The sequence below is a fragment of the Corvus hawaiiensis genome, chromosome 3 (genome assembly GCF_020740725.1).
Source record: "Corvus hawaiiensis isolate bCorHaw1 chromosome 3, bCorHaw1.pri.cur, whole genome shotgun sequence".
NCBI lineage: Eukaryota > Metazoa > Chordata > Aves > Passeriformes > Corvidae > Corvus > Corvus hawaiiensis.
The window spans coordinates 16,560,817-16,584,351 of record NC_063215.1 but is presented as its reverse complement, the minus strand read 5'-3'; the positions used below and the strand labels follow the sequence as shown (position 1 = coordinate 16,584,351).

Sequence of the window (23,535 nt, the reverse complement as noted above, 5' to 3'; positions counted from 1 at the left end):
AGAAAAATCTGAATTTCATCTACATGAATCTCATAAAATCTCCAAGACATGCCCTGATATCTGGCAAGTCAACAGAACTGTTTATTTTCTTGGACATAGAGATTGAATTTTGTTTTAGGTCTGACAAGAGGAAAAATTTTTAAGTACCCTGAGGAGTCAAAGTTTTCCTCAGAGCTCTCTCCTTCTGCACCTGTCAGAAATTTGATTTTTTTTTTTTTTTTTTCTCTACTGTACGTATTGGCAGCTTGGAAACCTAACAAACAACTTGTATATTTTTCCTGTAACTTCATCAGGACAAAAACAGAAGGAAGAAAACATGTTTTACTACCTAAGCCTTTTGCTTCCAGCTTTATCTTATGTTGCACTTGTTCTTACACTTGGAAGATAACAAACAGTCCCTTGTGTTGCCTATGTGTATCAAATTGAAGGCAAAATATTATTCCACAGTGTGAAGTTGTAATATTGTGCCTATTAACACGTCAAAACTAACTCAAAATAGAAAAAGACATGGTGAGGTCAAGCTGCAGATGTATCCCTAAAGGTATGAACTAAGGAGGACATTTCAGTCCCAATTATTTTTAAATGTGTGTTGATAACTAAAGCATAACTCTTCTGGTTTTGAAGGATATGTTTGCTAATAGGTGATGGCTACATCATCTGAAAAGGTAAAATATTTTTATTTTATTGATTTTTTTAAAAAAATTAAAGAATTTAGATTTTCTTATCAAGAAACTAATTGACCAATTATGGAGACAAAACTACTAAGGACTGACAGGTTGGTGATATTTATTAGTTACGGTAGGTAGGATTATTAAAGGTCAACATGGTGGTTAATGTGAAATGTAATAGTGGTCTGAGTTTCTTAAAATTGTACAGAAACAACTGTAGTCAATCCTGGATCAAAATATAATGCCGAATTCTCACAATGCTTATAGTAATTCTTAAAGCAGTTTGGAGAACAACAGACATAATGGTTACATGTTCTGTAATAAAGAATAAGAAAGTGGCTACATATGCCACCAAAAATTTAACAGCGTCAGCACTGGGGTCTGAGGACATGATCTGTGCTTTAGGAAAGGCATAGGAAAAGAAAAAGGCAATGCCAGTTGGCAGGACAGGCCTGAGGAGCTTGCAGAGCTCTTTGTCTTAGAATAAAGTGGTTACTATGAAGAGCTCTTCAGTCTCTGAGGGGAGCTCTTCAGTCTCTGTACCACACTGAAATCATGGCAGTACACGAAGAATCCAGATGCATCCTGAACTGGGGTGCAAAGTTGTGACAGCCAAAAGTTCCAGTCATGGCCTAAGACACCACTGATCTGATTTGTTGCTGAAAGCCCATCTTTTTCAAGGTCAGTTTTCCTAATAAGAGATAGATACTTGTCTTTAAATACCCATTTCCGTTTATATTCCTGAGACCATCATGATTGCTAAAGTATTGTTTCAGGTTCAGGGAACAAGAACACCTTCATCTCTGAGAAAAGCAAGAGAATCAATACACATTCAAGAGTTTCACTAAGAAGCAAAATTTAAGTACAGAATAGGATGTTTTTGCTTAAACAAAATAACATTAGCACCCAATATATCTCACCTTTCAAAGAAGGTAAAGACGGCTCAAAGTGCTGAAGAAATCCCACTGGAAACCTCACCTATGACAGTTAGTGGGATCTTTCACACAAACACAATTTGGCCTAAGTGATACTCCATTTGTCTGGCCAGTAATTAATTTGGAAGCTCTTTTAATTTTCTGCAAGTATTCTATGATTGCTTTTTTGCCTGCAGCTTAAGACTAAGAGGCTAAACCAAGAAGAAATAAAGTTGCTTGTGTAGTCAGCTCATGTCAGTGAGCTGTGTCCTGCTCTGAGTGTGGCTTTTATTCCAATGGTAGAGCTCCAATTCTTTTGTTTTCTTCTTCATTACAAAAATATCAGAAAATTAAACTTAATGAAAACAGAACTGGAAGACTTTTCTTCATCTGTGTTTAGTCTTCCATTCATGACAGCTTGGATGTTAAATTTACCATTGCCTCTTTTAAAATAGAGTGACCCCTAGGAGAGAGAAAGGAGAGGTATTTATATCCTAATAGATGCAGGGACACAACTCACATTTGCACTGGTGCTTCAGCTATTAACTAAAAATTAATATTAATTCCTTAGAGGCTGAGGAGAGAAAAGGATAACCTTTTCTTCTTGAATCAGTGGCTTGGAGAAATGATTGGGAAAAACTGAACAAAAGCTTTCTATGGTTTTAGTTCTTCATGTCAAAATATAGTTATTCATATTTGTACGGTATTTTCTAAAAATTCTTTCAAATATGACAGTTCCCATCGCACAGTTCTGATGTAGGCTCATTTCCATTTGTATCAAGGCAGGAAATGTAACCATATTCAGGTAGCCTGTAGCAGAATTTCAAATGCCAGAGTATCTAGAGCATCTACCTTTAAAGGGTTTGGTGAGGTTTCATTGTTTACTGCTGTCACATCCTGAGTCTCAGTTCACTCGGTGGGAAACAGCAGCCACAGCCACCAAACTGGACACCACAGTCTGAAGAGCAGCTCATGCCTACTGTCAAGATTTATTCAAGAAGTTTTGTATGTTCCAGTGTAAAAACAACAGATTCCAGAAAGGCTCTGAAACTGTAAATATTAGGGTTATCAGAGCTAAACAGTTAGCAACTGAATCACACCAAAAGAGCAGTTACTCATGTGCATAGTACAATTTCAGTAGCAGAACCTAAATCTGCCCTACTATAGTGACTAAAATATTCTCTCTGCTCTTTCAGAATATTATACAATTCCCATCAATGTTTACCCACCCCAATTAAAACAAGTATTCATCTTAGCACTCCATTTACAGGTAGTAGAACAGCTGGGGAGTTGTAAAAGAAAAATAGCCAAACACAGTTTTTCAGTGCTGAAGTAAGTGTTACTGTTTTCTCCTTTTTTTTGGATGCATAACATTCCTGTCCCTGTGATGCAAAGCTTAAGCTGAACTAGTTCCCACTTTGCCACCAAAAGGATAACATATGGTTTTAAATGATTGTTTGACAGCGTAGACACAAAACTTCCCAGATAAGAACTGGGGGAAAATTTTAACATTCATTTAACTGTTCCATAGCTCTGCACATTTCAGCTGGAAATTCATGCAAGCCTTTTGTCATCCAATGTAGAATGTAGTTTTAGTTTCCTCATAGTCCCCAAATTCTGACAGGTATTTTCCATTTACCAGAGAAGGTAAAATAGGTTTGGGAGACTTAAAAAAAAAAAAAAAAAATATTAAATTAATTATTTAATTAGAAAATGAATTAATTTTCATTGTTTTCTCTACTATCCCAGTACCTATATGCCTTTTACATGCGTATTTATTGTGGGAACTTTGTATATAAAGATACAAAGATGTATCCCAAACACTAAGCATATCACATCTATTGCTGATCATTAACCCATATTTTGAATTTATTTCATATTATTGGGCTTTTTCCAGCCTTTTTTCATTTTATTTGGAGACGAAGTGTGTGTTTACACAATGGTATGCCAAACTATCTTTCTTCCATGACACATGAGGCACCAGGTAACTAAGTACCGAAGACTCCAGGATCCAGACTTTTCTTGATCTAAAAAATTACCTGGTCCATACAAGGAAGCATGGACTAGCACCTCAGCCAACAACTAGGAAGCAGTAAGAGACACTGAAGGTGGTTGTGATGAAATTCATGAGGTCTTGGTTGTGGTCCTGGCTCTGCTACTCGCTTACCTTACAACAAAACTGGAAAACGAAGTTAAAATGTTGCACCCTCTGCAGACAAGGAGGTCTTTGGGCAAGAATAAGCAAAGAGAGCCAGATATAATAATTATTCTGGCACAGTAACCACATAGCTACTAGAACAAATTGAGTCACATAGTCATCATGTATCACTTGAAGATCAAATCACAAAGCAGCTATACCCTGCCGAAAGAGCTTTAGCCATCACATTGCTTCAGAATGTGAAGTTTAGAAACCCATGGGGGTTTCTAAAAGGCAGCCAGTATGGGGGAGGCCACCAGCCCCCGCACAGTCTGACAAAGAGCAGGGGCTCTGGCTCTGAAGTGACACCAGAGTGTGTATACATGATGCTGCTCTCGACCACACTATCATTTTTCTCTTTATGCTTATCCTTTTCATTGTCCAGAAACTAATTTCCTTCCTTCCTTCCTTCCTTCCTTCCTTCCTTCCTTCCTTCCTTCCTTCCTTCCTTCCTTCCTTCCTTCCTCCCTCCCTCCCTTCCTTCCTCCCTCCCTCCCTTCCTTCCTCCCTCCCTCCCTCCCTTCCTTCCTCCCTCCCTCCCTCCCTCCCTTCCTTCCTTCCTTCCTCCCTCCCTTCCTTCCTTCCTTCTTTCTTTCCTTCCTTCCTTCCTCCCTCCCTCTCTTCCTCCCTCCCTTCCTTCCTTCCTTGCTTCCTTCCTTCCTTCCTTCCTTCTTTCTTTCCTTCCTTCCTCCTCAACCTGTCTCAGTATGAAGATGTTTCCAAACTGCAGGGAAAACACTGTCAGGGTTTCCATTTTTCTTGTTCAACCATGTAATCACAAACAGGAGAGAAGGGATATTAGACAAACATGAGATTTTGCTGTTCCACAAATGCTTTTGTTCACCTTCCAACATGCACAGTAGGCATCCAACTACATTTTAGTCATCTACACTTCAGCCTGTGAGGAACAGTAAGACAGTCTTACTGTTCTGAAAATGAATGGGTAGACCCACTAGCATTAGACAGACCTTGGCTAATGTAGACCAGAAACAATAAAAGTCCATGCAATTTACTGCTGGTTTAATGAAACATATTCACACTGAAGAAATGCTACTTCTTTTCTTTTACCAGCTCCACTCCCTTTATTACACAATCCTCTGTGCCTGTGTCATTAAATCCACCAACTTTCTGGACCATAGCCTCTACAGACATCTTCTCTTGGTTAATGAATATCTTCCAGACAACATTCATTTTATTGGCATCCATAAAAGTCCAGGCTTATTTGCCTTGCAAAAGTTAGATTTTATTGGCTGTGTATGCTTCAGTTAGTTAATTAAGAAGCAACCAGCAACAGCCTTGGCTTATCCTGGTTCTGAGAACTTTATCTGGGTCAATTTCCAGTGCTTTAATGTGTCAGTTTAGCATGATTTTTTTCCTGCACATTTTCCCACAGCCTAAAACAATGGCTAACAATCATTTTATTATTTCTTCCTATTCTAGTCATGCCTGAAGGTTCCTACTCAACTGTGCATTTCATATATCTTCCAATACCATGACACAAAAAAGTCCATGCTTTCCAGAAGCTCACAAGAAACAAACAAACAAAAAATAAATGTAAAAAAACATTTAAAAGGTCACAGTAAAAGTTATATTATTTATGAAACATTGACTGATAAGGTGACTTATCCATAAATAACATTTGGAGCCCATAGAAAAGCCACAGAAAGCTGAAAAAGTTTGGGGGCTTTTCTTCTGGTTTCTATGTAAATAGACATCAAACGCTAAATTGATTTTAAATCCTGTAAAGAAAATTTGTAATGCTGTATCTAAAAAACAGCAAGCATGTTTTAGGCATTAAATATCATTTGTTTGGTGAGGTTTTTCCTCCCATATTGGGTTTATTCACACCTCTGAGTATTCACATATTGATGATCAAACAAGCCTAGTAACAAAGCTCAGCCTTATTGAGTCTTCATGGTGTTCATTCAGTGATCAAGAGACTGAACTAAACAGTCATACTTGATGGTCACTCGTGATTAGTATGTGATGTCATTGCAGGATCAGGCCTCAAGGAAGCCACTCTTCTCTTTCAAGTGCAGTGCAGGTGATTGGCAGGACTGGGATTTATGCATCAGCCAGGGGCCAGGGCCAGTGTCTGAAGACAGAAAATCTGTTTGTGGCAGGAACGCTTGCTAGCAAACCTACAGTGAGACACAGCAAGCACCCATGCAGAATGGGGGTTGATCTATTCATCAAGTGTTTCCATGGGGCACAGATGAACAGGAAAATATTTGTGATTCAAAAATGTTTTCTGACAGTGCAGAAGAAAATACTCGGGGACACATCTGACTGCACATTTTTTAGCAGCTTTTCCATTTGTAACTCCCATCCATATGTGAAAGGAAAAGCCATTTTCTAGCCCTGTAAAGTGTACAATGGAAGATTTGTCTGCTAGGCAGGTGATTCTTTTGCAGATACTTCTTGAACAAGGGTATTATATACTCTATAAAATCCTTCATACTTCGCACAGAGTGATCTTTTTACAAGATTTTGTACAAGGCTCATGGGGTAAAAAGGACACATTTTAAGCTCTCCTCTAAAATGCATGGTCCACGGTATCCTGTGCTGCCCCTACAGAGCCATCTTTCACAGCCCATTTTAACCTGATGAACCTAATGTAGAAAGAATCCAAAGGCTTCCAGTATATCAATCTTTTTCTTATTATTACCTCTTTATAAGAAAAGAATACATTTGCTGACTACAGTCAAGGATCTCCATAAACCCCTTCCTTGACTTGCTTTTGGAAAGAAGGAACAAAATCGAGCAATGGATTTTCTTGCCTATTTACATTACTCTAATTTAGAATATTTTGTTGAAATACTGCACTGAACATGAAGCCCCTCCCTGTCCCCTGAGGGCATTTGTGATGCATTGATATACATGCTAAAGAAAGATTTGTGTTCCACATGGACCACAACTTCAAAAATAGCAGCATCTCTGCAGTACAAAAGGTGCTTTGCTCAGAGGGAGTGTTCTGCAGTCAATCTGATGACTTCTATGACCTTTTTCAACGAGATGAGGAAGATCATAAGACCTATGCATTGCCCTGCCGGTCCCCAGCCTCAGAGCTGCCAATGTCTTGGTGAAAGCTGTAGCTGCACATACTTCCCTTGCAGCAGTTGCTATCTGACACAAAAGATGACTTTGAAGACAGAGCCAGGCCAGCCACACAGTGCCAAATCAGCACAGGGCTGAATGAAAGTTTTAGACTGATAGCTGTGTTCTGATAATTACACAGTATTAAAATATTTCCTGAATTTATCATTGGAAAAACTAAGGCTAAAAATAAAGATTCCTGCATGCAGTGGTCCAGAATTTTAAAAGGTGACATAGCAATCCAGCAATCATTGATTGCACATTGAGAGTGAAAGCTGTTTAATGCCTAGGAAGAACAGCTAAGACATCTGGGTTGTTTTCTAAGCTCTGCCACAGATTTTTTGCATCTCCTGGGGCTAGCTATTTAAACTATAGAAAACTGCTCAGCAGCTGCAGGCTGCAGTGTGCTTTGGAGCCCTGGACCTTCAGTCACTTGGAATGGGGATCCAGCTGGGACACACTGAGGCTCTCTAATGGCCTTCAGGGGAAGAAAACGAAATTTCATCCTGCCACAGAGCTTGGAGTGAAAGCAAAGGATTCATCCAGAACCTGGGCAAAGTGTGCCTAATATTCTCCAGTACTGACCTCATCTAAGAACAAAAGGATTGAAGAAAGATGGGAAAGGCAATATGAGAAAAAAAAGATAGTAGGAAAGATCGGAAAATCTCCAGACTTAGTAGATCCTAAAGTACTTAAAGTCTGCACATTAAAATGACTGTAAAAATGCTAAGAATTATTGTCTCCATATACACAAGGTGTTACTGTGTCTTTGTGGGTTATGCTAAGGGAAGAATGTGTTGGCTTAAACCCATCAGGGACCAATGCTAAACAGTGGCTTGCATAATTTGGGAAGCTGAAAAATATAAGCAATAATACACCCTCAGAAAATTCCCTTCCTTCACTTGCTTGATTGAATTGTGCCCCCAAAACCTGTACAGAGGTCTGAGTCAACCTTTAACTGACAGAGAGCAGAAATGCCACTGGAAAAAGGAGCATCAACAGATGAGAGAGGAATACGGGCAATTAGGCCTTCACCCTGACACATTTCCTCAGGGAAACAGGCTCAGCAAAGTCAGAAATGAGCAGGGTCTAAGACCCTAGTGCAGAAAGCATTTAAACAGGTGCTTTTGATTTGAACAAGATTTGACTAGATACTTAAGCAGAGTTTAATGAACTGATGCTTGATGAATGATTGCAGAATCAGACCTTTACATTATTCAGTTCAACGCTGCTTTTAAAGACCCTCCAATGTTTATAATCCTCTCTTCTAGACATATCACTATTCAATATACACCTTGCTTTTTTTTTCTTTACAGTGGCATTAACTCCTGAAATTAAATTAATTAGTTGCTAATTTTCACTCTGTAAAAATGTGTTGACACACAGAGTATAATAAACAGTGGATGGGGTCAGATAAATAGTGAAGCATTTACCTGACCCCAAGCCATTATTATAATTAGCTTCCTCAGACACATTACAGTGTGTTCTTCAATCTACCACCCACCAAACATCCAAAATGACATCCACACAACAGCACCAGTTCACAGTTCCTGGCATACTGGGGAGAAGTGCTTTCAGTCCCATAAACAGCATAGCAGAACAGTGCTAAGTCTTTAAGCATGGCTGTTCTTTCCGGGTTTTCCTGGGTTTTTTAAGCATCATTTTACAGGAGACTTGGACATTCAATGTTCTGTCAGAACAAATAAAAAACTTCAGCACCTCAGGAGCAACAACAGTAACAAATATCCAGCACTCATATAGAACTGCACCCACAGTGGAATCCTACAAGCCTACTGTGTATGTTGCTTATTGCCCTTTGTCATGAATTTCCTCTTATTTGAATATCTGGCAGTATTATGGATGAAAAAAAAGATTCAATTTAAAGAAGATTATCAGCTGTTCCTAGTTTTTGAGTCAAATGCCAGATCTTTCCAGTTTTTACTATAAAATACAAACAGGTTATTTTTATAATCAGAAGAATTCTGGGTTGGTTTTTTCTCTTTTTTTTTAAACAAAGGAATACATGATGTCATGGGCAAACAAATATTGTGTTAGTTTGTTTCTAATAACGGACACATTTTTTAAAGTAAGGATAACAGGAAAAAAACAAGATAAAAGGAAAAAAAGATGAAGTTAGTGTTGAATGAATTAATAGCAGGCAGGTGGCTGGGTGGGTGTCATGGCAGATAAACACTGAGATGAAGCCAAGGTAATTATAATTATAATCTGGCTAGTAATGCTGTCAGCTGAGGGTGTATAAAAACCTTGGTAAGTTAATACAGAGATGATCAGATCAACCTCCTTCCTGCTTGATTCCACAAAACACCATCTCACATATTCAAACTCACATTTTATGCATTTTTATTTTCTGAGTATTTCAGTTAGTATGTTTTAAGAAAGCTATTCTGGTGTAACCAGAGTTTAACCAACTTTCCACTCTCCTCATGAAATCCTGGAAAACATGAGTATGTAATCAGCTGAGTCTCTCCTGACCTCCATGTTTTGCTGGACAGAATTCACCACTTTCTGTCATTCTCTTTCGCAGGCTTTCTCTCCCCACTGTGCTATTCACGGGGGTATAAAATGCTCAGGCAAACAGAAGTCAATGGCAGATGTGTCGGCAGCACTTCTTTCTGCAATTTTGCTAAATGGATGTATCCCATAAAAGCAGCCTTAATTAATGGAAACATTTTAAAGGCACTTATAATAAGCCGGGAAAACAACAGTTGCCAAAAGCAAACTTTAATAGCAAAGAATGCTTAAAAATTATATTCCGGAAGGTAACAAAAGATTTGTGGTGGGTTGACCCTGGCTGGGCGCCAGGTGCCCACCAAAGCTGCTTTATCACTGCCCTCCTCAGCTGGGCACGGGAGAGGAAGTATAATGAAAGGCTCATGGGTCAAGATAAGGGCAGGGAGAGATCAGTCACCAGTGACTGTCATTGGCAAAACCGACTTCACTTGGGGAAATTAGTTTAATTTATTACAAATCAAACCACAGAGAAATAAATACATATCATAAAACACCTTCCCCCCCAATCCTCCCTTTTTCCCAGGATTAGCTTCTCTCCTGATTTTTCTCCCTCCTCTGTCCCAAAAGTGTAAGGGGACAGGGAATGGGGCTGTGGTCACATGGTGTCCCCTCTGCTCCTTCCTCCTCAGCAGGAGGACTCCTCACGCTCTTACTCTGCTCCAGCATGAGGTCCACCCCACAGGACGCAGTTCCCACAAACTTCTCCAATGTGAGTCCTTCTCATGGGCTACAGTTCTTTATTAATTGCTCCAGCGTGGATCCCTTTCATGGGGTGCAGTCCTGCAGGAACAGGCTGGTCCAGACTGTATCCCCACAGGGTCCCAAGTCCTGCCAGCAAACCTGCTCCAGCATGGACTCCTCTCTCCACAGGGACACAATTCCTGGTGGAGTCTGCTCCAGTGTAGTCTTCCCATGGGGACACACACTCCTTCAGGCATCCCCTTCTTCTCCATGGGCTGCAGGTGGATCTATGCTCCCTCATGAACCTCCATGGGCTGCAGGGGCACAGCCTGTCTCACTCAGCTCTTGCACCCACAGCATCCCCTCCCCGTCCTTTGCACTGACCTTGGGAAATGTTGGGTTGCTCCTCTCACATATTCTCACTCCTTCCTCCAGCAGCTGTTGCACCCCAGTTTGGTGGGGTTTTCTCCCAATTCTTGACCATGTCATCCCTGAGGCTCCACCATCATCACTGATGAGCTCAGCCTTGGTCAGCAGTGGGTCTATCTTGGAGAGACCTGTCATTGGCTCTGCCGGACACAGGGAAGCTTGTGGCAGCTTCTCACACAAGCCACCCCTGTAGCCTCCCCCTCTACCAAAAGCTTGCCATGCAAACCCAATACAAGATTTTATGTGTGCAGTATTTTAAAAAGGTATTTCTTTATTCAAATACCTTAAAAATCTTACAGGACTCACGTTTGGGACATGGCATGTTTTCTGGAGGATGACAGTGAGACAGGACAGCTTTTCTGCTCCTGTGTGATAGGCAGTAAATGCTTTTACAGTGTCTCAAGAGTCTTTTATTATTTAGAGACCTGAACCTGAAAGGTGCTGAGTGCTCTCAGCTCTCACTGACTTCAATGTCACCCAGTCCTCAATTAGCTTCAGTGGGATCAGAGGGAACATCACATCCCATAGCAGATGTTTACCCCGCAGAGCATCTCCTCTAGTGCACCCCAAATACAGAAACACCTCAATTCAGATCCAGCAGATCTCTTAGATGTATGCTTAAGTCCCTCCTTAGCCTAACACTCTTCAGGATTTAGCTACATGTCTAAAAATTAGTATGTGTTTAAATATCCTACCTTCTTGAAAGAAGATGGAATACTTCTTTATTTTCTGTGAAAGATGTGACAATATGTTCTTTTGTTTAAATAATAAGTCATATTTTTAAAAAATGAAAAAAACCACATAGTTAAATATATTATCAGGAGGTAAATAACCTGGACAAACATCTTGTCATTTTCTAAAGCCATCACAATTCATTTTTGCCAACATACACTTTGCCTTGTTTTTTTGTGGCAGGGATGCTCATGGAGAAATTGAATAAGGCCCATGTTCTTGTTGCACCAAAGGAAATGTCTTTCCTTAGGAAAATGCCCCCTCACACACCATCTGACACTGCCTTTCCAATCAAATATAAAAAGTAAAAGCAAACTGTCCACACCATCTGTGACAAAGTCCCTTTAATTCTTCAAACACTTCTCTGTAAATTGTGGCTATTAGTAATAGCCACACATTTTGCTGCATTTATATATTAGAGCTGTTTTCTTTCATTCCTGATTGAGACGGAATCATTGTATTATTAACCAAGAGAAGTTCTCTGTGCTTTTTAATTCCAGAATAATGAAACTCATTGGAACTTGGCAGCACTGAGTCTTGCTGACTAATCATTGGCATTGGCTAATGGCAATTTTTAATCAAATCTTATTATTAAATCAGAATATAAAAGATTTAGAAAATGCAAGGTTGCAGCTAGAGGTCATTAGTCATGAGCACAAGAAGTAATCAATACAATTATGGTTGCTCAAATTGTGTTGGATGGGCCAGGTGGCGCAGTGTGATAATGCGTTACCCTTTCACCCCGGGTGTCCTGCTTGGATCGCAGATAACAGCAAGTCTGCTGCCTCCCATCTAATCTCTGGTGGATGCTTGAACGTGCAAAAACCATTAAAAGGAATTCAACAGAGTGGGCCAAATTCAATTCTTGGTCACACTGGTGTAAATTTTCAGTGGAGTTATTCCAGATTTATTCTTGTCCCATTGCAAATTGCTGTCTCTTTTAAAACTAAGATATTATGTTGGATAATAGCGATGAGCTGGAAACGCTCATTTTAATATCATGCCATCAACAGCTTAGCCTACTGTTATTCACTGTAGTGCCAGTATGAAGTAATAAAAATAAAGTCATTGCAGATTTATACTGAAGCTAACGAGTGCAGAGCTGGTTGTTAAGCAGTTTCTAGCAGTTCCTTTCTGTCATGAGAATGTGATACTGAGGGTGACTTATTTTGTCTTAGGAACATATTTAGGAAAGGATCCTCAGGAGGAAAAAAAAGGACTAGGAAAGGCTAGGTAGCAGGTGGAGCTAGAAGCCATCTGAAAAAGCTACACTTCATCCTAATAAATGAATTTATCTCAAATGGGTGAGATGACACTAGAAAAGTTACATTACCTGTGAATCTGGCCCTACTGGCAAGTGTTCATGCATCCACAAGCATTTACTTTCCAAAAGACATGCTTTTCTTTATCTCCTTTTGACAAAACAATTGGCACAACACTAATCTTAGGCAATTTTTTTAAGGATTTCACACAGGCATCTACCTGGACAAGGGGTGCTGGTCTCCCACCCCTCTCATCAGAGAACATTGAAAAATGCTTGCTTACCAGCAGAGATTGATGTCTGGGGCATTCACACATCAAGAGTATTACCTTCTCTGAGAATTGCAAAATGTTGCTAAATATTTATTTTGGAGTTCATTTTCTCTAACAGAAATATAGTGAGTTTCATTTTGTGTCACTGTATTCCTTGCAGTCATCTATATATGTACCCTCTAATGCAAACAAAAGGAAATTCCAACACTGTAAAAATCTTGTGTTCACATGTAGGTGAGATTTCCTTACAAAAGCTGGACAGGCCAAAATAAGTAGATTGTAACAATTTTTTCTTACTTTTCTGCAAACAGTGAAAATATCTCCTTTTTTATACATAAAGTTTCATCCTGTGAACCTTCATGTATGTAAGAACAAGAAATAAAACTTCACACAAGCTAACTAGCTACCAACCATATAGACATAATTGCTTTTGGAAATATTGTACTTGAAGACATTTTCATGTCAGCTGTATGTGTTTGAGTACCATCATAACATGGTGTTTACACCAGATTAATACCATATGCTGTGTGGGAATTATGTCAGGTTATAAATGGAAATACAGTATAATATCTGAAATTCAGGAGTGCTTTAAAATCTGATTTCTGTTAATGTGCTGCTATTCTAGAAGAACATAAGTTTGAATAACATTACTTTTGATTTGCACCAGTATAGTGTGGATAGAACCCCATTCCAGATGCCTTAAATTTTGTTAAACAAGTGTTAAAATTATCACCAATTAAAACTATTTCTACACACTGTGGAATCATAGTGGATTCACAACCTCATTACGGCAGCCAGGAGCGCAGCCACAGAATCATGGTGAGACCTCAGATCTGATGTGAGTAATTTTTCTAGCTTCTCTTCTCCCAAAATGATGCCACTCTCCCATGTCTCCTCTAGGCCTCTTATGAGTCCTGTCAACACATTTTAGCTCAAAGCCGAAAGCACTTCTTTAATCTGCATTTTACTCACTGCCTAAGTAATTTAACAGTTGTCGAGCAGGTCAGGAATAGGAATAAAAGTACAAAAATACAAAAGTGGGGAAAGATGAGGGATGTTTAGAACACAGTAGAAGTGAGCCTAAACAGAAAGCAGTTAAAAACGGAAAAGAAAGGCAAATTAAGGAGCAGAGCCAGAGTACCAAAGCCAGTAAAACCCAAGAGAGCTTTCCACTGATTTTAATCAGACCCCCTGGGAAAGACAGAGAGGAGAATAATGAAGGACGTTGAGAGAGATGGCATCATTACAGTAAAAGGGCTTAGCAAAAGGACAGCGGATGCTGAGAGCAAGTGAAGGTTTACCAAGGGAGCATCTTCCCACACTGCCGAGGAAGGGGCGACGGGCTCCTTCCTGGGCTAAGCTGACTGGCTTTAGGAGCCAAACTGCCACATTAAGTCAGCATTGTGTCCCAGAGCTCGATTCTGCTCTCCATGGGGCTCATTATCTGCAACGCCAGCACAGCGCTCAGGCTCCCACACAGACCGGCTTCCCAGAGAGCCAGGGCAGAGCAGGGACAGAGCTGGGTCACCCTCATGTCTCTGCAGATCTGACCCGCCTTTGTTTCACATGCAGACTACTCAAAATTAGGCAAACATCTGACCCCTTGGACAGCTTCTTAAATTCACACTCAACTTCTTCTGAGCAGACCACATCACTCAGGTCAGCAGACTTGAAAAAAGGAAAAATATCAGAAAATGCCCTGAGTTTAAGTAACATTACATTATTAAATGTACAACATTGTATGAGAGGCTTTCAGAAAATTATAGTGTCTGAGAAGATCACAAAAATAAAAGGTGTATTGAGTCCTCAAAAAAAAAAAATTCAAGTCTAAAGATGATTTTTAATTTAGAGTGGATATGCATGCTAGCATCACAGCTTCTCATGTAAGGACTAATGTATCTTCTAGATACTCCATGGAATGTTTTCTCTGTGCTGCAGTAAGTTCTCCCATGTATTTTCCATTAAAACATATTCATGTTATTCACTTAAACATTACTTAACTCTCTTAAGGATGACAGATTGCCATTTTGATTAAAAATTTAAGGGTTTGCTGTTGATTTGACCCTGATTTATATACTGAGTAGGACGTGATATCTTTTGTGCTAATCTAGTTCCAAGCAGATTTAAATATATACATGTATTTTTATATATATATATATTTATATATATATATTTGAGCATATATATATAAAAAAAACTATATTGGAGGATTGAATGTAGGAGAGCATTAACTCTGTCTTTACATGGGACCTATTAATATGAAAATTATTGTAATAGGATTAACGGCTCCTCTTAACACCAAAGAGAGGAGTCTTGAGAGGTTATTCTGAAAGATGATAACATTTCCCTATCCAGTTTGTAACCCTAGGGAAAACTGAAAAAATATGGATTTCGACTTGAACAATAATGAAATGGTAAGTGATATAGCTTTGCTGTCTTATAATGACTGTATTAATTTGCAAGCTGTAGTGCTAAACCAGAATAGAGGTGCTCAAGGAGATATGCCTGTTATCTAGGCAACAGTTAATATGATGAAAATGCTATTTAGAAGCAGCACCATATTTTTATCATAAATATGACTTTAATTCCTTGAGAGTCTCCATAACGTCCTGGTAGAATGTAATAAATGCAACATAATCTAAAAGAGAAGACTGTCATTTATAACCATTCCCAATATTAGTTATGGATCTTTTAAAGTTTAAAAACACTTTCTGTAAGAGAATCCATCCTATATATTCCATCCCATATTACTTCCCCAGTTTAGAAAAATGACTCAACTGTGATAAAGAGATTCAATTTTTACCTTTTGCTTGCTTTTTTGAGTTAGCATGGGAGACCTTATCTATTAATTTACCGGGGAGAATTTCTCATCAATGATGCTCTTTTCCCCAAAAGTGGAAGTCTTTTAAATTTTAATTTTAGTGAGGGAAGGAAGTACTGCACCAGCAAATGACAATATGGAACTATATACAGACTGATGTTTTTTCACCAGGCTGAAAGTACAAAGCTTCTGTGAATGAAATTCTCTTACAATTGTCAGAATTTTATATTACTGGTATTTATATATGACTAGGTTGCATAAGCCTTTTTATTCACTGGTGAGGCTGTACTGTACAGATTTCATGTCATATTTACTGAAGCTGAACTTAATTTGACAAGACCATAAACCACAGCTATTTTTTCTATGACAATAGCCTAACTTCAGCTCTTGGAAAACAATGTTTTTAAAGATTCCTGGAAGTCAGTGTAGTGGTCTGAGAACTGTAGGACTGAACCAAGCAATAAACACAGGCTCATAACGAGTAATATACAATTACACAATATTGCAGTTCAGACCTCAGTCAGAGCCTCTCTTACCTGGCTTCTGCAAGGCACTCACGTTTTGTCTTGTCTCTTCTTGTATCACAGTGGCAATATGCTGACACACTCTACACACACCTTTGGGGAGAAGACACAATAATGAGGCAGGATGAGAAGGAGCAGTGGCCTCTACATGCTGCAGTACATCACCAAACTTGGTACAGTGCTTTGAAGGGTTGCTCTCCTTCACAAGCCACTGTTCCAAGTGTTTCACCCCTCAGGATTCATTTTACAGTAGTATCTAACATAAGCTAACAGTCTGATGTTCATAAAGGGAGAGTATTCAAGATTGCATTGATAGCTGTTTGGTCTTGCCTGGCTGCATAAAACAGACTATCAGTTATTTTTTCTCAGTTTTCTTACAGACTGCTGAATGAACTTTGGGTCTAGACATAGTGGGAAGAGCAGTCCAGCAGCTGCGTGTTCCTCATGAGACAGATGTCTGCAACAGACTGAAGGATGTGATGTTGCTACAAACTTTGTAGGCAAGTGTGATGTTACCAAATACTTAGTGGTAGGATGGAGTTACCTGACAATCCTAAAGGATGGGGAACACTTGAATCTTTCTGGATAAGGGACAAAAAGGAACCCTGCTTTTCAAGGAGGGATTGGCTCTTCTAGTCCTGCTTAAAGTAAAGAAAGAGAGAGAAAGTTTGGGTTGATTTGTAAGCTTCAGACCATGTCTTCTGATGTTTACCTGTGCAGTAAATTATCAGTTTTTTCTCCATGTGACAGTGCCATCAAAATATACTGTGACATGTTGAGGCAGACTTCCATCTCTGAAGAAAAACACTCAGGGGAAAAAGTATGGTAAACATATTAAAATGTGTATTCTGTTTAGGTTTAAAATGTGTATCCTGTCCAGGTTTTCTTCAGCAAATATAAAGCACCTCAAACTGCTCATCAGCCAAACCAGCAGCTGATTTATTATCAATGAGAATGGGAATATTATGAGACAAGGTTCTCTCTGCTTACTGTCTACATAAGCAGCTACTCTAATAAGAAGATGTCTTTCTTTCTATATATTCTACATGTTTATATGATAGTCACAGATTTCTGTATCACTAAACACAAAAGCCTTCACAGCCTCCTCCTGAGATAGAACTGACAGAAATTTGTTGGGAATCTGAAGGATATTCTCCCCACACTGGTATTTTCCTTTAAACACTCTCATTTTAGGAGAGCAGGAAGGAAATTCTTTTCTTCAGCTTTGGTCCTCACAAAGTCTCAGTTTCTGTGCAGATTGCAGGATGTTATGGCATTGTCTATATCAATATTGTCTGAGTGCGTTCCCTGTAGCTCTGAGCAGGTAGGATTCTGTCTGTACCTAAATGATAAGACTGTATCTGCTATAAATATAATAACATCATCCACATGCACATGCAGATGGCTACAAAAGAGTAATGAGGCATCTTGTTTTACCAGATATACAACTGAATGAAAGAAATCACAGACTACTTTTTAGCTCTTGAGACTTTTAATCTTTGAACATTTAAGTTCCTCTTGGCTCTGAGAATATTCAGCTTTTTATTATATTATTTTGTTCTTCCTTCCCCCCACTAAAATCCTAGAGCCTGATTTAATTACAAATAAGAATTTTGGCACAGGTTTCAATTTAAAGAGAAATTTTTTTTCTGCTAAATTTATGTCTTTTCTTCAGTGAAGGGACAAGTTTAAATTACAACAGGGAACACAATCATCCCATAAAGGTTTGGAAAAGCCCTCATTTTCTTCTAAAGTTTAAAATACTTTTCAAAAACTCACTCCCAGCGAGGCTCTTTCAACACAGCTATTAAAATATAAGTGACCATTTTCATTTAGGTTTATGCAAAAAGAATCCATTGTCATTTAAGTCTACTGCCAATTTCTCAGCTGGTATAAATCACCATTATTCCAGTTTAGTGGAGTAAAACTGCTGTAAATCCAGTGCAGGATATGGCTCCTCTTTTCTATTAACTCAGATATAGAGTAGCTGGATGAAATTCTCTAGCCTGTGTTGTACAGGTACTTAGATTCCAAGCTCTAATGATCTCACTTCTACCTTTGAAACCTATGAATCTAATGAAAATTATGTGCATGTATCAAGGGGAAAATATGCCTGTTTACTGCACAAAATTCTTGTGCCTCATTTCACAAGACATAGAAACCTGATTATTTCTTAAGCCAGGCTTTCTTCTCGCAGTATTGATGATTATATTACAAACAGTAATTAGCACATGAAATTAATAAACTTTTGCTTCTTCATTTACACCAGTTTCCCATATTGTATTAGTAACCACACATTAGCTAATCAGCAGGTTGGGAGGGAAAGCTGCCAAAAGCAGATCTGATAATTGGCAGCAGTCAAACTGTCATAGCAGGAAACTTTACACTTCCTGCGGACAAGGCTACTGATGGAGACAATGCTGAGATACAACATTAGGGGAAAAAAACTAGGATGTTTAGTTCTTTCGTGTTTAATTATCTCTTGTAAAACTGGATTCACTTATCACAGGGAGATACAGGCATTTTGCACAGAAACTATGTAGATAACCACCATTGGTTAAGGACAACTTAATAATCTAGTGATCACCTAGAAACATTCATGAGATTTGTTCTCTACCAAATTTTACAAACCATTTAAAATGCTTTTCTATCTCTCCAAGTCCATACATGGTACAGTTATTACTGTAATAATAACTGTAATAATAACTGACACATTTCCCTGCCCAACATTGCCCTGAGATAAATAACAAATCCATCCTCCAGAAAGGAAATTTAGACACATATCAGCTGAGTTTTAGACCCAACCCAGGACTTTAGATGCCTCCAATAGTATTTAATTCAATATTCTAAATTTTCCCTCGTCTACTGCTTAGCCTTTGCACCATCTGAAGTTCTTCAAGTGTTAAGACCAAAGTTTCCCTAGTCATCTCAGTGATTTTCCTTCTAGACATAGATAGAAAAACATCCATTTTACAGTATAAAGAACCCAAGAATCCCAAAAGCTTTGACTCCAAACATTGTCCACAACTTGGCATCCTTAATTTATCTTCTTCCTGAAGGCATTCTTGCCAATGTTTTACATCAAATATCCCCAAGATTAAATACAGCAATAGTATCTCAGAAAAGCAGAGCTGAAGAACTCCCACTTCTGCTCATACAGAGGTGACTTGGTCCGTCTGGGCCACCATAATTGTAAGACTCTTTCACAAGGAGGAACATTTTCAACAGGAAAACATCAGATTTCCTTACTGCAAATTGGCCTATATCTGGACAGGCAAGACAATTCCAAGAATTGTAGTACAGGCTTTGATAGAAAGAATTGGTATATTTTTTTGATATTATAAATAGGGTTAGGGTTAGGGTTAGAGTTAGGGTTTAGGGCTAGGGTTTAGGGCTAAGGTTGGGGTTGGGGTTGGGGTTAGGTTAGGATTAGGAGTAAGGGTTATGGTTTGGGGTTAGGGTTAGTGTTAGGGTCAGGGTTAGGTTAGGGTTAGGGTTTAGGATTAGGGTTAGGGTTAGTCAGTAATCTCTTTCACAAGGAGCAACTTTTTCAACAGTAAGACATCAGATTTCCTTTCTGCAAAATGGCATCTATCTGGGCAGGCAGGACAATTCCAAGAATTGCAGTACAGGCTTTGATAAAAAGAACTGGTATATGTTCACTATATAAAGCACAGTGGTAGGAGAACATATAAGGTTATGAATCCTAGGAATTAGCTTCCTGTATCTTGCTACCCATTGTGCCTTCACTCCCACAAGTGTGGTATTTGAGAAACACTCTTGGCACTAGCATTTGTCACCATTTTTCCCTGCTACTGAGTGCTAACCAGTACCTTTCCTTGAACTCTAGGCCCCCTCATGCTATGCTGTCAAATGAGGGACCAAATCCTAATGAATTTCTGAATGTGCTGGAAGCCACTCTCTTTAGACATCTTATCTTCCTAAAGAAAAGACATGTACTTTCTTGAAACAAATGGGGAGTAAGAAGGCCGAAAACAAATCCTGAACTTAAAATTATAGCAAAACACAGAATGAGACAATTGCAAATGGCAAAGGGATAGGAGTACCAGGTCATGTATCTGGTCTGCCTTAACCCATCTATCCTAGCACTACTTTTACTGTCTCTTACATTTTTGTTGGGCTGTGTTTCTAGTCCATGCATATACAGGGCCTCAAATACAGAGTTCTGATCTGCGCCACAGTTTTCAGGCAGGGAAAAAATAAACAAATACAAATCAATATAAACTAATGACAGAGAACTAACAGCTGAAGAACAGTCAGTGCACTGTTCTCATTTCCAAGCACCTTGAGATGATAAAGCTTCAAATAAAATATGAGGATTTCACTGAGATGTACAAAAAGAGACATACAAGTAGGCAGAAAAGCAAGATCCAGTCTAATCTTTGGAACCAGACTGCCTTTGCTGACAATGAGGGTATACACACTCCTTGGAAAGTGTGTGTTTTGGGAAGAGATTTGTAATACTTCTGCTATGTAGGAATATGATCACCATCTGCTCAGGTCTATCGAATTTTGTCTCTAGATTTCCTTTACAGATCTAAGAGGGAGTTCTTCGGCCAGCAAATTCTGGGACTGCACATCATACCCTCATCTGGGGTATCTCAAATATATGGAAAATGAGTCCATAAATTTGTGTTGCTTCCAGTGTTTGTGCTGAAAAATTTTAGCTCTCAAGCATAGCAGGACTTCAAAAGATATTGTCATTACTACCAAGTATCAAAATGAGAAGGAAAATGCAGGGTAAAATGCCATCCTTGAGGTAATCCTTAATCTCACAAAAAATCTCAGCAAGCTTTGCTTTTACTTTCAGTGCAAGTAGATCAGGACCCTCTGGTAAGCCATGTGTTTTGTGGATTAAACGTGCACATTTCCAAGGTCGCACAGCAAAAGGGAATGATAGTTTTCCCCTACAAATTTCAGATTTACTATTTAATTAATTGACTTTGGCAGTTGGCACAAAACCTTTTAAAAAAAACATTCTGAAATGTCAGCGTTGAACAGGGAAAAAAATAATTTGATGAATTTAATCTAAGTGCCAACCAAAGCACAAATGTTCCCTATGGACCCGTTACAACACTGGAGTTCACAACTGATTGCTTAGGAATGAGCAAACTAATGCAGCAAAATATTTACTAGCTAAGTAGATGTAGTTTAATATATACACTCTACTTGCCAGATATTTATACCTGTATCCTGTAAAATGCTGACATTTTTAGAGTTGTTAAATTAATTAATTTGATTAGGTAAATAAATAGAAATACAGGTTGCTGTTTTCCTAAACAAGAAGTTTCACTGACTGAGGGTATTCATTTGTTATTTCTTTTTTTGTTGTTTTGTTGTTTTACAAATGTAAGAAACCACAAAAAAGTTGTTCTCCTGCTTACTCTACATAGTTTTCATGTAAATTATATATAGTTTACTGGATAGTCTTCAAAAATGAACTTCAGGTACCATCTGTATGTTTTTCTGGCACTATTTATTTGCAATTAACCAGGGCCTTATGTTTTATCCTCTGCAACTTAGAGTCTTAAATCCTGGAGGAGGTAAGTTTAGCAGAAGGGAATATCAAATTCAGCATCAGACTTTCTAATGAGCAAAACCTATCCCACTACTCCATATTTAAACCATTGTGACTGAGAAAGACTGCTCTTCCCAGGTAAAAAAAATTCTCTTGGCAAAAAAAACCAAACCAAAACTAGTTTTAATAGCACCTGCAAGTGCAGATTAAACTATTTGTAATGATTCATTAAACTTGATGGCTCAGATATTACACCAGTGAAAACAGGCTCCACTGATTTCACCAGAACACAAGGACTTAACTGATAACTGAGAGACTGTAGCAATTTGTCCCAAGTGACTTAATGTGTCCAGGCACAAAATAACTCTTTCATCCTGCAGCGCTTCTCCTGAGGTCAGTGTTTAAAACGCAGAACCTGCAAGAGAACAAATATTCATGAGGCACCAGAAACTTTATTGATGCTGGAGACCGTTTCTTCTTCTCTTCTTTCAACCCACCACACTCATCCCACTCCACCCACAGAAACCACACATCTTGAAACTTGCAGATGCACTCATCTATCAGCAGAGACACACAGCTTTGGGAGAACACTTGAGCAAAATGCAGCAGGCTCAGAAAAATCCCTCTATTCATAAAATCACCCAAATTATCTGTGTGCAGCTTCCCATAAGAGAAGTAGTAGTCAAAGATACAGCAATGAGGCAGAGCTATGAGCCATACCAACATTTTCCAGAAAGAAATAGGCAGAAAAACAGACAACTGCATCGCCTATTAGCTAAATCACTTCTCCACTTCTGAACATGGAGCTAAACTCAGCTTGCAGCAAATAGTTGATCACAACATGGCACACCCCAACTCTTCATAGCACTGATTTCATTAATGGTATTTCAGTGTCCTAAATACTGAGTGTTAGGTGCTTTAGCACCCTTCCCAGAAACACCCACCTGTGATGGTAAGATTGGTGGAAATGACTTGTGATGCTGAAAATATAAACTTTTCATCCCAGACATTGGTCACATTCTCCTAAGCTGAGTGAAATTCTCTGAAATCTTATAGTATGCAAGTACATCTGTGTGTGAGGATGTATAAAAGCAAGTGAGGGAGTGGGTGGGGAAAATATGTGTGGTACAGAACAAATAAAGCAGAAAACCCCAACCTTATCTCTTGCTGTGCACAAGGAAAATCTATTTGTGTCAGTGCAAGTAATTCTGAAGCAAACAAACAAGACAAGAAGGAGTAAATGACCGTGTTTCCCTCCAGTTTTTTTTATATCATCTCTGAACATTGGTATCAACACATTAAGGAGAGGGAACTGGTGAATTGTACAAGCAGGAGAACATGAATAAACATCAACATAAAACAGGGAGCTAAGAAGTGATGAGGATTACTGAAATAGGACTGCCGGGTTAAATTAAATCAGGACAGGGGGAAAAAAATTGTAGCCAAAACAACAAAATATTGGCCTCCCCATTTCATAAAAATAATTTTACCATTTCTTGGTACAAATTTACTGGAATCAAGTAAGAAACATAGACAGTCTGAATTCCCCCCCTCTCTTCTTAGGTTAACTAGCAGCAAAGGGCACGATGAGGAAGCTGTGCCTGGGAAGCAGTGGCCCTGCTCTGAGCATCTCCCCACTGTGGTCACAGCAACTGCCATCAGCTACCACACACATTCACATGTGGGCTTTGCATATCATACAGATTACAAAACAGAACAACAGAAAGTACCCTCCAACATGAGAACAGTTTTTCTGCCTGAGACCAAGAGCCCTTACAGACTTTTATCTCATTTCCAGCAAAAGAGCTAAGGAAGAGCACAAGAACTGGGCAAATATATACTCTAGTTTCTTGGTTGGCTCACTCATCT

The 23,535-nt window shown here is 38.9% G+C and overlaps 1 long non-coding RNA gene across 1 annotated transcript in view; it reads right to left on the bottom strand.

The window, feature by feature from the left end:
- The window catches only part of LOC125322616, a 235,961-nt gene that overhangs the window by 104,469 nt on the left and 107,957 nt on the right, over positions 1 to 23,535 (bottom strand). The window contains exon 7 of the long non-coding RNA XR_007202114.1: positions 10,473 to 22,081. This is a non-coding gene — a long non-coding RNA (uncharacterized LOC125322616). The remainder of the gene's footprint in view (positions 1 to 10,472; positions 22,082 to 23,535) is intronic.